The sequence below is a fragment of the Haliaeetus albicilla genome, chromosome 6, assembly GCF_947461875.1.
Source record: "Haliaeetus albicilla chromosome 6, bHalAlb1.1, whole genome shotgun sequence".
In the NCBI taxonomy this organism is placed as follows: domain Eukaryota; kingdom Metazoa; phylum Chordata; class Aves; order Accipitriformes; family Accipitridae; genus Haliaeetus; species Haliaeetus albicilla.
This window is the reverse complement of record NC_091488.1, coordinates 228285-239278: the sequence shown is the minus strand read 5'-3', so window position 1 is coordinate 239278 and position 10994 is coordinate 228285. Positions and strand designations below refer to the sequence as shown.

The window sequence follows — 10994 nt, the reverse complement described above, 5'->3', positions numbered from 1 at the left end:
CTTATGGAAAGCCCAGACCGTTGCACGTAGCTGGAGCTTGTAAGGAGAAGCAGCTGAAATCAGCCGGAGCTTCAGTGCGGAGCTGGGGCTTCAACGAGCCAGAACTGTAGCAAGCGGGAGCTGGAACGAGGCGGGGTGTCCGCTGTCTGGAGCGTGCATTAGCCAGAGGCAAAAGTACCTGCGGCTGTAAGGAGCAGGAGGCGCGATTAGCTGGAGCGTCTTTTCGCTGGAGCGTCCGTCGGCCGGACTGCGCTCCCAGCACGGCGGAAGAGCGGCCGGGCGCGGGCAGGGCTGTCCGCAGCGAGCCGCTCCGAGCAGCAGGGAGGTGAGTTGTCCTTCTGCCAGCGGGGAGCCCGGCCTCTTCCCTCGGGCATGCAATCCACGCCGCGCTCCTCTCTCTGCGTGGAGGGTCTCTCCCGGTCCGTTCCCGCGGGCAGAAGCGAGGTGGGGGTCCCCCGTCTCTCCTGGGGCAGCCCCCCCTGCGAGGGGGCGCGGGCGAGGTGTCGTCGTCCCCTCGGTACCGGGCAAAGGGGAGAGAAACCGGCCGGCGGGAGCTCCTGGGGTGCAGAGCCCTTCCGGCAGAATCCTCCCCTGTCTTTTCACCGATGGCTGGGTGTGACAAGCAGGTTCATTTCTTTGTCTCCTCTTCTCCCAGCGTAACCTTCCGCGTCACACGAAGAAAATCCTGCGTGGTCAGTTCCGCTTGCTGCTCAGGTAATCGCACGTATCGGGCTGGGGGAGCGGAGAGAAACACTTGCGAGTTCGAGGGCGCTACAGATGCTCCACGTTAAACCCACAGAGAAGGCAAATTTGCTGCTAGTGCAGAAAGGGTGATGGAAAAATTGCTGTTCACAGATCGTGCCCTGTTCCTGAACTGGTCCCTTGATGTGTTTTTGTTTCAGGGGAAAGAATGAAATTTCCTGTCTGGTAAATTCAGAGCTGCCTGTTAGCTTCTTCAGGGTCGAGTGTTTCTCTTCTCTCTGTTCGTACTGATTTGATGGGCAAGCTGGAAATAGCCTTTTACTTTTTTATGTATAACTGAATTTTTAGGAATATGTGGTGTCCCCGTAGTTCATTTTTGAGCACCTAGATGCCAGTAGAAATGTAATGAGCGAAACATGATGGGAACTGGTACTTAAACTTGATTTTTATTTGGGGTTTTTTTTTTTCCTTCCCCATTAAGAGTGTTGATGGCATGTTGTCCCGTGGGACAATCCCCATTCCGTTCAGCGGAGTCTTCAGTCTAGGACTTTTAAGTGGAAAAAATTTGTCCTTCCAAAAAGGGACTAGTCATTCCTAGGACCGAGGCATAGACTTGGAGAGTCGCTTAAGTACGTGATCGGAATTAAAGCCAACTTTCAGTTGATGTTGCTGCTGTTGGTCTTTGCTTTCATTGATTTCTCCACCACTCCCTCGTGGTTGGGAGCTCTGAATCGTAATGTTTTTCGGTCTCTAACACATTTCCACCCCCACCCCCCAAAAAAAGGAGAGGCAGTGTCTAAAAGTTAATTAGTTTCCTCACAAATGCGTGAGTAAATAAAATTTGAGTTATGATGATTAAAACCGTATAAATGACACCAGTCTTGCAGATCTGGATTATTTCGGAACAGGCATTCATCACACGCAGAAGTCGTCAGGGTACGCATCACCGGCGCTTCATGCTCTGACAAGACAAAATGCTGAGGCAGGGATGAGCTCTGCAAGAAGAAGAAAGAAAAAAAAAAAAAAAGGCGGCTACAGGGTCACGGTTTTGTTTTGTTGTTGTTTGATTTTAGAGAGTGCAATATTGACTGGTGCCAGCCTGCAGAGCTCTTGTGCTGCCTGACCTCTCCTTCTCTTTCGTGGCTGTAATTGTCGTTTGGATAATTGTAGAAGAGCAATTAAGTTACTTGCCTCTGTGAATGTGCTGGTAATACCAGGAAGGCAAATGCTTGAACCAGTAGTGAATAACTTGGCGACGAGTAGAATTTCTGAAGGAAGAACAGCAGCAGCAACAGGAAGCAAATAGCAAGTGACCAGAAACTTGCGTGTGTCAAAGGCATCAAAGCTTTCTTGCCGAACGTTGTTTGGCAATATGTTCCAAATGGCTTTTTTCGGTAAACGTAAATTTTCAGGAAGTTCAGGGCTGTGTGTGGCAAAACGTGTCCCTCTGCGTACGCGTCCTGCTACGTAAATAGCATGGGTCAGTGGCAAGTCCAGTGGCAGGGCTGCCGTGCCCTACTCTCGACGTTGCCGTGGTAGTGTTGCGGTATTTAGACCTTCACGGACGGGCCGAGGAATGGAAGGAGAATGCCCGTTTTCTGTACGGGCTCAGAATGCCGACCCTTTTCTCTGCCTGCCGCTCCCCTGTGCGTGAGATGAAGCTGTTTTATTTTTCTCCCTTGTTCCTGGTCTAAATATTTCTGGAGCTGTTGCTGCTGTGGGTTTGCAATTGGTGTTACTGCGTTTTTGTAGCGTTCTACCGATGGGTCGTTTCTGCTGTGGCGAAGCGTCGAGATACGGTTTTCGGTTTAAAGCGTCAGAAACTACGTTCACGGAACCGGTAACTCACGGCGTAGGGGAAACCGATCTGGCGCGTGCAGCTGTGCTCGCAGGGCTGCTCGGTGGCTCCTCATCAAAACGGCAGGGTGTGTGCGTGGACATCCGTAGGGTTGCGCTCTGGGTCCGAGAGCGTTAACGTATTTTTGCTGTTGGAAGATGGAATGGAGCGTGTGCCTGTTAAATCTCAGGGCGGTCAAAAGCTAGGAGGGACCCTGAGCGGGTTTGGTGGCACAACTGCGGTTTTAAAAGATCTTGACCGTTTGGAGCAACGGCCTGGAAAAAATGATTCCTTTTTTGCAACGAGGCAGTTCACAAGGACAGATGTGTTGCTGTGCTCTTTAGCAAAACTACTCAACTTGCGACGTATAGGGTGATGAAGCCTCGGCTATACTAAGGCTTGAGAAAATGTATGTAGGTCTCTATGTCTGTCACCTGCGTGTATCTAGGAAAGTGAGTTCTAGTGAAAGTAAAGTTGCCAATGAGTCAAAAAAGAAAGGAAAAAAAAAAAGGCACAGTTGTCTGAAAAAATGCAAAAGCTCTAGTGGCCTGTGTCAACAACTGTACCGAAGATGACGCAAAAATACTTTTTCCTCCGCTCAGTCGTACTGTCTTCGCAAACCTTCACAAAAAAAAAAAAGGCAGCTTTGGATTCCTACCCAGCTTTGTGCTAATGTTTTTTCTTCTTCTCTCAGCTGGATGTCAGCTGGCACCGTTTCGCCGTGGTTGCCCTTTCTTCTGCCGTGACGGTACGAGACAGATGGAAAGATTCCGTAGTGGCCTGCAAGTACAAGGTACGCCTACGACGTGTGTCTGCATTTTTCCAAAGGTACTTGCGGTATGGACTTTAACGTTGAGAGTGTGCCAACTCTCCTTCTACTTTTTTTTACATGAAATATTTTAACACAAATACTAAAAATAAGTTCTGTTCCGGAGCATGTTACACCTATACAAAGTTTACTTCCCTCAGTTTATTTTCTCTTCCTGAAAGCATAATCTTCTGTTGCTGTGTGCTTGCTAGTAAATGATACTGTGAAAATAATTTTGTACTAAAAGAGGGAAGAAACTGTTCGTAAGAGTTCAGCTGTTCAGAAGAAACAGACTTTGTTTTCACGATAAAAGCTTTATGCTTTTACAGTCAATGATTTTTTTTTTTTTTAAATATCTTATAGTAGTACTCAAAAACGTTACGGAGATAATTAGCATCTGTACTAAAAGCAATCAAGGTCAAAGAAGAGACGTGGACAAGACAGGACAAACGGGCGTCGCACCTGTGTGTTGTCCAGGCTTTCCCAGGAAGCATTAGCAGCCTTGTAACTAGTGACAGTGAGTCCTGAGGTGTTTTTGATGAGTTACTGCTTCAGTAATGTATTTTTTCCTTTAACCTACAGTGTGTAATTTTGACTTCAGTTGGAAAGAGATTTTCCAGAATGGAAGTCTTTCTCTCTCAAAGAAATTTTGTTTTATGAACTTCCCATCAGAGTGGATCTTCAGAGGTGATCGACTTGACAGTAGAAGTCATCAGTAACGAGACTTTTCACTCTCTTTAAAAAAAGAAAAAAAAAAAAAGTCAATTTCCTTCCAAAGACCCAAGCGCAGCCCATCTTCCTAAAGTTGATGGCATCACTGGTCTTTGGTTTCTCAGTTGTAACAGTCGAGATAACATGAAAACGTGTTGCTCTGCATGCTTCGGTACTGCCAAAAGCATTAGGGAATCCGCCAGTCCTTTTTGGTAGTCTGAGGTATTGCAGCACTGGGGATTTTACAAATTGACTTGCATTGTTTAAACTGTAACTGCCAAATAGCTGTAGTATATGATGTTAGGTGTACGTAAGCAGTTAGGTATTTTTCTAAATGTTTAAAAAGAGAGGCAACTGAATGTTATGGGGATTTTTTCCTGATGTTTTGACGGAGTGCTCTGAAGTACTTTCTTTCTGTCTGGCTTTCAATGGTGTGTTTCCCTGGCAGTTCAGTAGCACCTCTCTTGGGCAGCTCAGCTGGCCAGGTGTCCCTCCGCGTTCTGTAACACGCACAAAAACCCCGAGTTGCGTTATAACTGTGTACTTTGGAGAGAGATAATTCAATGGTATGAATTCAGAGCTGTGCAAGTTAAGGTAATGGAAAAGGAAAAATCAAATACTTTTACAGTATAAGTATTTTTATTGGACGTGTATAAACATGGGCACACCTTTTTAGTGTAAAGTGAATTATTGAGATTTATTCTTTATTTTTCATTTTGCTCTTTGGAGTTTTCCACTTCACTTTCGGCTTTATTCACCAAACAAGCAAGATGCAAAGCGGCAGCAGCAGGAGCGCAAGGGCTGTAGCTGTTGCGGTGGATCCGTAAGCGTAGATTCTGATTGCGTACGACCTCGTCCCGCAGCCTCCCAGGGTTATCTCCCTGCAGCAGTGCTGTAAGGAAGGGAGGAGACGTTTTCCAGCACCGGCAAGAGTGTTTACTTGTATGCTAAGAAGGTGTTCAAAATGGTATCGATTAGCCTAAATGCTGATTTTAAGTGTTCAGATAGCTCTTAACTTTTAAAGGAGGTGGTGTATTTCGAGCTGACCTGTTTACCTGGAATCCTGCTTTAGCTCAGCGACTCTTCTTGTGCACCCCCAGCCTCTGCTGGCAGGGCGGTATGAGAAGCTGGAAGGTCCTTGACTTAGTATAAACACTGCTTAGCAACAACTACAGCATCGGTGTGTTGTCAACATTATTCTCATCCTAAATCCAAAATGGCCCTGTACCAGCTACTCAGAAGAAAATGAACTTTATTCCAGCCGAAACCAGGACAACCCCAAACCCTCTGATTCTGGGGCTGCAACGGAAAAAACCAAACGACTTTGGGACTCCTGGGAAAGCCAAATCCGCCTGGATTTGTGCAGCTGGAAAGCAAAAAACCCACCCCATTTTCATGCACAAACCCACAACCAAAAGATCACCCCCTTTTATGTTGTGGAAAAGCACTGAAACACACCCCAAACTGAGTATTTTGAAAAAGCAAAAAACTCCCCCGTTAGGGGAAGATTGGGGATGAAGCACAAGCAGTTTGAGGGGCGTTGCTGGGGGTCCTCCCAGTGTGGATGATCTGGTGTGGATGCTCTGTTGCAGGTTATCCCAGGTGAGTTACCTGCTGTGGATCATCCTGGGTGGCCTCCCTGGGGTAGGTCATCCCCACCCGTGTCCCCCCATGCACCTCTGTACCCTCACCTACCCTCTCCCCGGCGTGTGTTTCTCCCCCATATATGCTCCCCGCTGCTTCAGCCCGCCCCCTTCACCCATTCGAGTTTTTAACCCACGCGAGTTGTTTCCCCCCGCATCCCCTGCTCTTCTATCTCCTGTCCCCCCACCCGGCTTCCTTTCCCTCCTCCATATTCCACACACACCCCCCCCCCCGCCATCATCCGTCAGGCTCCAGACCCCTGGCATGCTGCCTGCACCCCATTCTCTGTCATTTTTTTTTTCTTCTTTTCCTTACAAGTTGTTGTTGTTTCTTTTAAATGATTAAACTGTTTTCGTTTCAAGCCACGAGTTTTCTCACTTTCGCCCTTCCGATTGTCTCCCCGTCCCACTGGGGGCGGGGGAGCGAGTGAGCGGTCGCGTGGGGCTTTGTTGCTGGCTGGCGTTAAACCACGACACGAGGTGAGTTGCAAGCCCTGCCTGGCTAATGCTGGAGGCTCTCTATGTTCCTCCTGCCATCTTGACGGGCCGTCCTTGTTCTTCATTGCCGCTTTATAGCGAGCGCCTCTCGCGCTGTAAGCGGCAGTAGTACTGGGGCCGCGCAGGTACTGCGTGTTGCAGGCAGCAAAGGGCAATTGTGACGCTCGCTGGCGGGAGCGGCAAGGAGTGCGGAGCCACGCTCCTGTAGGGAGCAAAGACGGAACCTCGAGGGCTCTACGGTCATCTGCTGAGGACTACTAATATCCCGACAGGCCTCTTTGCTTTCCCTGCTTCACGTCTGATTACTTGGCACGCCGGAGGGCGGGGCGGTAAGTAACACCGTGCAGCGTCTCTTCGATCAGAGACAAGCCCCGCACAAGAAGCCTTGCGTGCGTGCAGGATTAGGAGAGCAGAGTTCCGATAGCACAGAGGTGAGGAAAGGTGCGCCCACCCCAACTGAGCCCCAGGGTCGCCAGGGTATCGCTCGCTTGCAGGTGGGCCGCTCGCCTCTGGTGCGCTGGGACGCGGCGTTTCCTGCTGGACAGAGCTGCCCCTCTGGCAGAAAGCGGCTTTGGGTCTCTTGTGGCCTGCCTTCAGGCTGTCACCTGAACCAGGCGTTATGTTTTTTTTTAAATCTCTCGCCAGCAGCTGTTGACTGGCTGCTTTCACTCCCGCAACCCCGATGCCACATGCAGAGGGATACAGCAGGCCCCGGGGCTTGCTCCAGGGGACCACCCCCCCCCACCCCCCCACCCCCCCCCCCGCCGTTTGCAGGTCTCTGTGCTGCTTCTCCTCTCTAGATAATGGGGTTGGGGGGGCAGGGACAGAAGCGACCACCCGAGTTGTCTGTTCTTTGCACTTGACTGCTGTAAACGCTCCAGCCGCTCGGGTGCTTTTTGGAACGGAGGCGATGAAGATGACGGCCCGGGCTGCGAGTGGGGAAGGGGCAGGGCAATGTAAGCCCTGTGCCCCCAGTAAGTAGTTGCCGCCTGTGGCTGGTCTCTACTGGGCTGAGCTGTCAGTCATCCCTCATCCAGCTGCTGCTCAGAAGAGGATCGTTACGGGGATGCGGATGCTGCTGCCCGGTGACCGAAGGTGGGAACTGGCGTTGGGGAGGGGCGCATGCGCGGTGGCGTGTGTCGGTGGGTTCCAGCTGTTGCCGGGCAACCGAGACGCGGTGCAGCAGCTCGACAGCTGCGCATGTGTGGCGGCGCGTTGACGGCGCTCGCCGCTGTTGCCGGGCAACCAAAGCACGACACGGCGCATCGGCAAGGGCGCATGCGCGGCGGCGCGCTTTACGGCGCTCCCGCTGTTGCCAAGCAACCAAAACCCGTTACGGCAGCTCGGCAAGGGCGCATGCGCGCTGCGCCTTTTACGGCGCTGGCCGCTGTTGCCCGGCAACCAAAGCGCGACACGGGGCCTCCCCAACAGCGCATGCGCGACGGCGCGGTTTACGGCGCCCCTTCTGTTGCTCGGCAACCAAACCGCTTTACGGCAGCTCGGCAAGGGCGCATGCGCGCTGCGCCTTTTACGGCGCTGGCCGCTGTTGCCCGGCAACCAAAGCGCGACACGGCGCCTCGGCAATGGCGCATGCGCGGCGGCCCGGTTTACGGCGCTCCTGCTGTTGCTCGGCAACCAAAACGCGTTACGGCAGCTGGGCAAATGCGCATGCGCGCTGCGCCTTTTACGGCACTGCCCGCTGTTGCCTGGCAACCAAAGCGCGACACGGCGCCTCGGCAACCGCGCATGCGCCCTGGCGGCGCGGTTTACGGCGCTCCTGCTGTCGCCTGGCAACCAAAACGCGGCCCTGGCGTTCGGGAGCCGCGCATGCGCGCTGGTGCCTTTTGACGCCCTCCTGCTGTTGCCTAGCAACCAAAACGCGGTTCAGCAGCTCGGAGCCGCGCATGCGCCGTGGCGGCGCGTTTCGCCAGCGCTCTCTTCCGCCACCTATTGAACAGACTTCGGTACTGCAGCTGGGCTGCCGCCCATGCGCGCTGGCGCCTTGTGCCAAGCGCTCGCCGCTGCCGCCTCGCGGCCAATGTTCGGTACTGCAGCTCGGAGGCTGCGAGGGCGCGGGGCTGCCGCTGTCCTGCACGTGCCGTCCGACGGTAACGGCAGTGCGGCACCGGCGGGAGGCGCCGCCGCGCTCCTTGCTTCCTCCCGGTGACGAAACGCCGCCGGCAAGGAAAGCTTGCACGGGCTCTCTGCCTGGCCTCCCTCTCCTCGCGGCGCGGGAGCACAAAGGCACAGGCGGGGCGCTGACCGGCTGCGGGCAGGCGCTGCTGCGGCTGAAGCTAGAGAGGCCACAGAAAGGTAGAGAAGAAGAAATGGAAGGCTGGCCGGCCAGCAGCTGCCCCCCGCTGCAGGCAAGAGAGAGCCTGCCTCTCCGCGCGTGGAAGGATCCCTCTTCGTAGTCCGCAGCAGGTCAGACCGCCGAGCTGCACCGCAGGGTCCGTACCCAGCACCGACGGTGCGGTACGGCCACGTAGCGTGCGAGCGAGCGAGGCTCCGTGCCTAGGAGGCCTCGTCCTGCAAGACCTATGAGACGCGTGTTCTCCTAGGGGGAGGACGGCCGCGCCGCCGGAGTTACAGAAGAGGAGGGGAGCGGGAGAGGAGCAGAAAGAAGCGTCTGAACTGGCAAATTCTCCTGGCAGTGCCAAGAACAAGAGCTGTGGCGAGCCCCGGGCCCTCGGGGCCCTGTCTCCCCTCTTCCGCGTTCTGGTCCCTCCCTGCCCCTCCCCTGGTCCCCCCTCTTTCCCACACCGCTGCCTTTTTTTTTTTTTTTTTTTTTCCTTTCCTCCCTTGTACCCCCGATACTGAAAAGCCGGTCGAAGAAACTCCCCAAGACTCGTTTTGGAGTTTTAGAAAGCAGGCATTCTTCATTGCAGCGCTGGATACACAGCGGATAGTTGCACCTAGCGTGCATGCCACAGCTTTAGCACAAACAAGTTATACAGAATAACTAATTGCATGTTAATCAGATTAGTATACGTATACGTAAAAACGATGGCAACCGATTATCGTAGTACTGCCTACATCCGATCACGCGCAATGAAGGATCCATTTGAGACGAAGGGCTGCTTTTGCAACCAGCGACCCATTTGAAGTTCTTGCTGGCTGTCCCTGAAGTCTTTATTCTTGTCCTTGTTCTTTGATCTTGAAGCTTAACGCAGTTTCAATCACATGTGGTCAGTTTCAGCATTGTTCTCATCTACCGTACAGGAACATCTAGTCATAAGAGCAAAGAACTGCAAAACTTAGGAGTACCTACCTCTGCTAGTTAATTGCTTGGCTATACTTTTGTCTATTGTTCCAATTGTAGTGTTAGTATAAGATTTCTAATAATTATTTACCAAATCTCACTTTTGCAGTCACCTAGCAGCAAACCGGTTTCCACAGCTGGTACAAAATATTAAAACCATCCCAATATTTAGACGTGCCATACAGAATGTATGGAAATAGGCTATCAGAGGTGTCCGAGGGGCAGAGGGAGCGCCGGGGGGCGCCCCGAGACCCGGAGCAGACTCGCTGGCAGGACTCGATAGGCACGCGACTGACTGAATAAACGCTGGCCGCCCGTCCCCTTTGCCCTCCGGGCTGCGTTTGCGCTCCCTTTGCACGAGGCGAGGGGCCGTGAGGGAGCCCAGGGGAGGAGGAGGGGAGGCGCTGGGGGGGGTCGGGCCGTGCCCCCCCCCCCCCCCCACCCCGTTCCTGCTGGGCTCCAGCTGTTGCAAATATTCTGGTAAAGAAATCAAAATTTAATCCCATAGAAGAGTTAGGTTTGATTAAGAAGTAAAATTGTGAAGCATAACGTATAGGATCGTTAAGTTTGAAACGTAGCCATAGAAACTTTAGGAACTGTGTTCGCGTGACTCTAGGAACCTTAATATTGTTAAAGTTTGAAATAGCTAACCCTAGAAACCTCACCAGGAAGTTACGGGTTTTTCTACGTTCTGTTTCAGGAAACTAAGGAAACGGTCGTGGACACCAGTTTGCTGCTTGGAAACCCCCTTACCCTTCCCATCTCGATTTGAGTATCGAAGATTCCAGTCAGCAGAGCTAAGTGTAACTGACCAATGATTGTTTTTAAGTAAGAATATTGATAAGGTTATATAATCAAAGGACCGATCATTATAAAGGTTAAATTTAAGAACGAGCAGAGTATGCATTTTTACGGAAGGAGCTTAGGTAACAATGACCTGACAAGAAAAGTCTGTAAAAACTGATGGATTTTGATACTAAGCGGGACACGCCTTTGGAGGAGCGATCCCCCGTGTCCCCAGCGCTGCGATAAACAAAGTGCCTGCTTCTTAACTTCACGTTGGTGTTAAGGAGTTTTATTCCGGATTTCGGTAACGGTTTTGGCGACCCAGATGGGACCTTGCGAGTGAGACTGGACGAGATCGAGCGTCGATCGAACTCCGGCCGGCACCGAGGTGTTCTCGGGGAGAACCATCACCCTCGACTCGCAAAGCTCCTCGCAGCGTTCCCTGGAAAAAAGGTAAGGCGCTGCTTCTTTGGAATTTGTTTGGAAAGCCCGCCCGTGAGGCGCGGCGAAAGCTTCGCAGGGTTGGGGCTTGGAGGGTACCCGTCTGCAGCGGAAGCCTAGGCGTCTGCCTGTAAGTCATATTGCTGGGTTGGACTTTGTGTATTATTTGGGACAATTGTCATTTGCATTTCTTTGGTATTTGGTATTTGAATGTATATAAGTATAATGGCATTAGCAAAATTGTTTAAGAATAAGAGTGCAGGAAACAGAACTGCTGATGAAAAGTTACCAAAAACATCACCGTTG

At 52.0% G+C, this 10994-nt stretch overlaps 1 long non-coding RNA gene across 1 annotated transcript; it reads left to right on the top strand.

Moving 5' to 3' along the window:
- Nucleotides 1-659: 659 nt before the first annotated feature.
- On the top strand, nucleotides 660-5812 carry LOC138685619 (uncharacterized). The gene is made up of 3 exons (XR_011324920.1): nucleotides 660-714; nucleotides 3234-3332; nucleotides 5651-5812. It is a non-coding gene; the product is annotated as an uncharacterized lncRNA (long non-coding RNA).
- Nucleotides 5813-10994: the final 5182 nt, after the last annotated feature.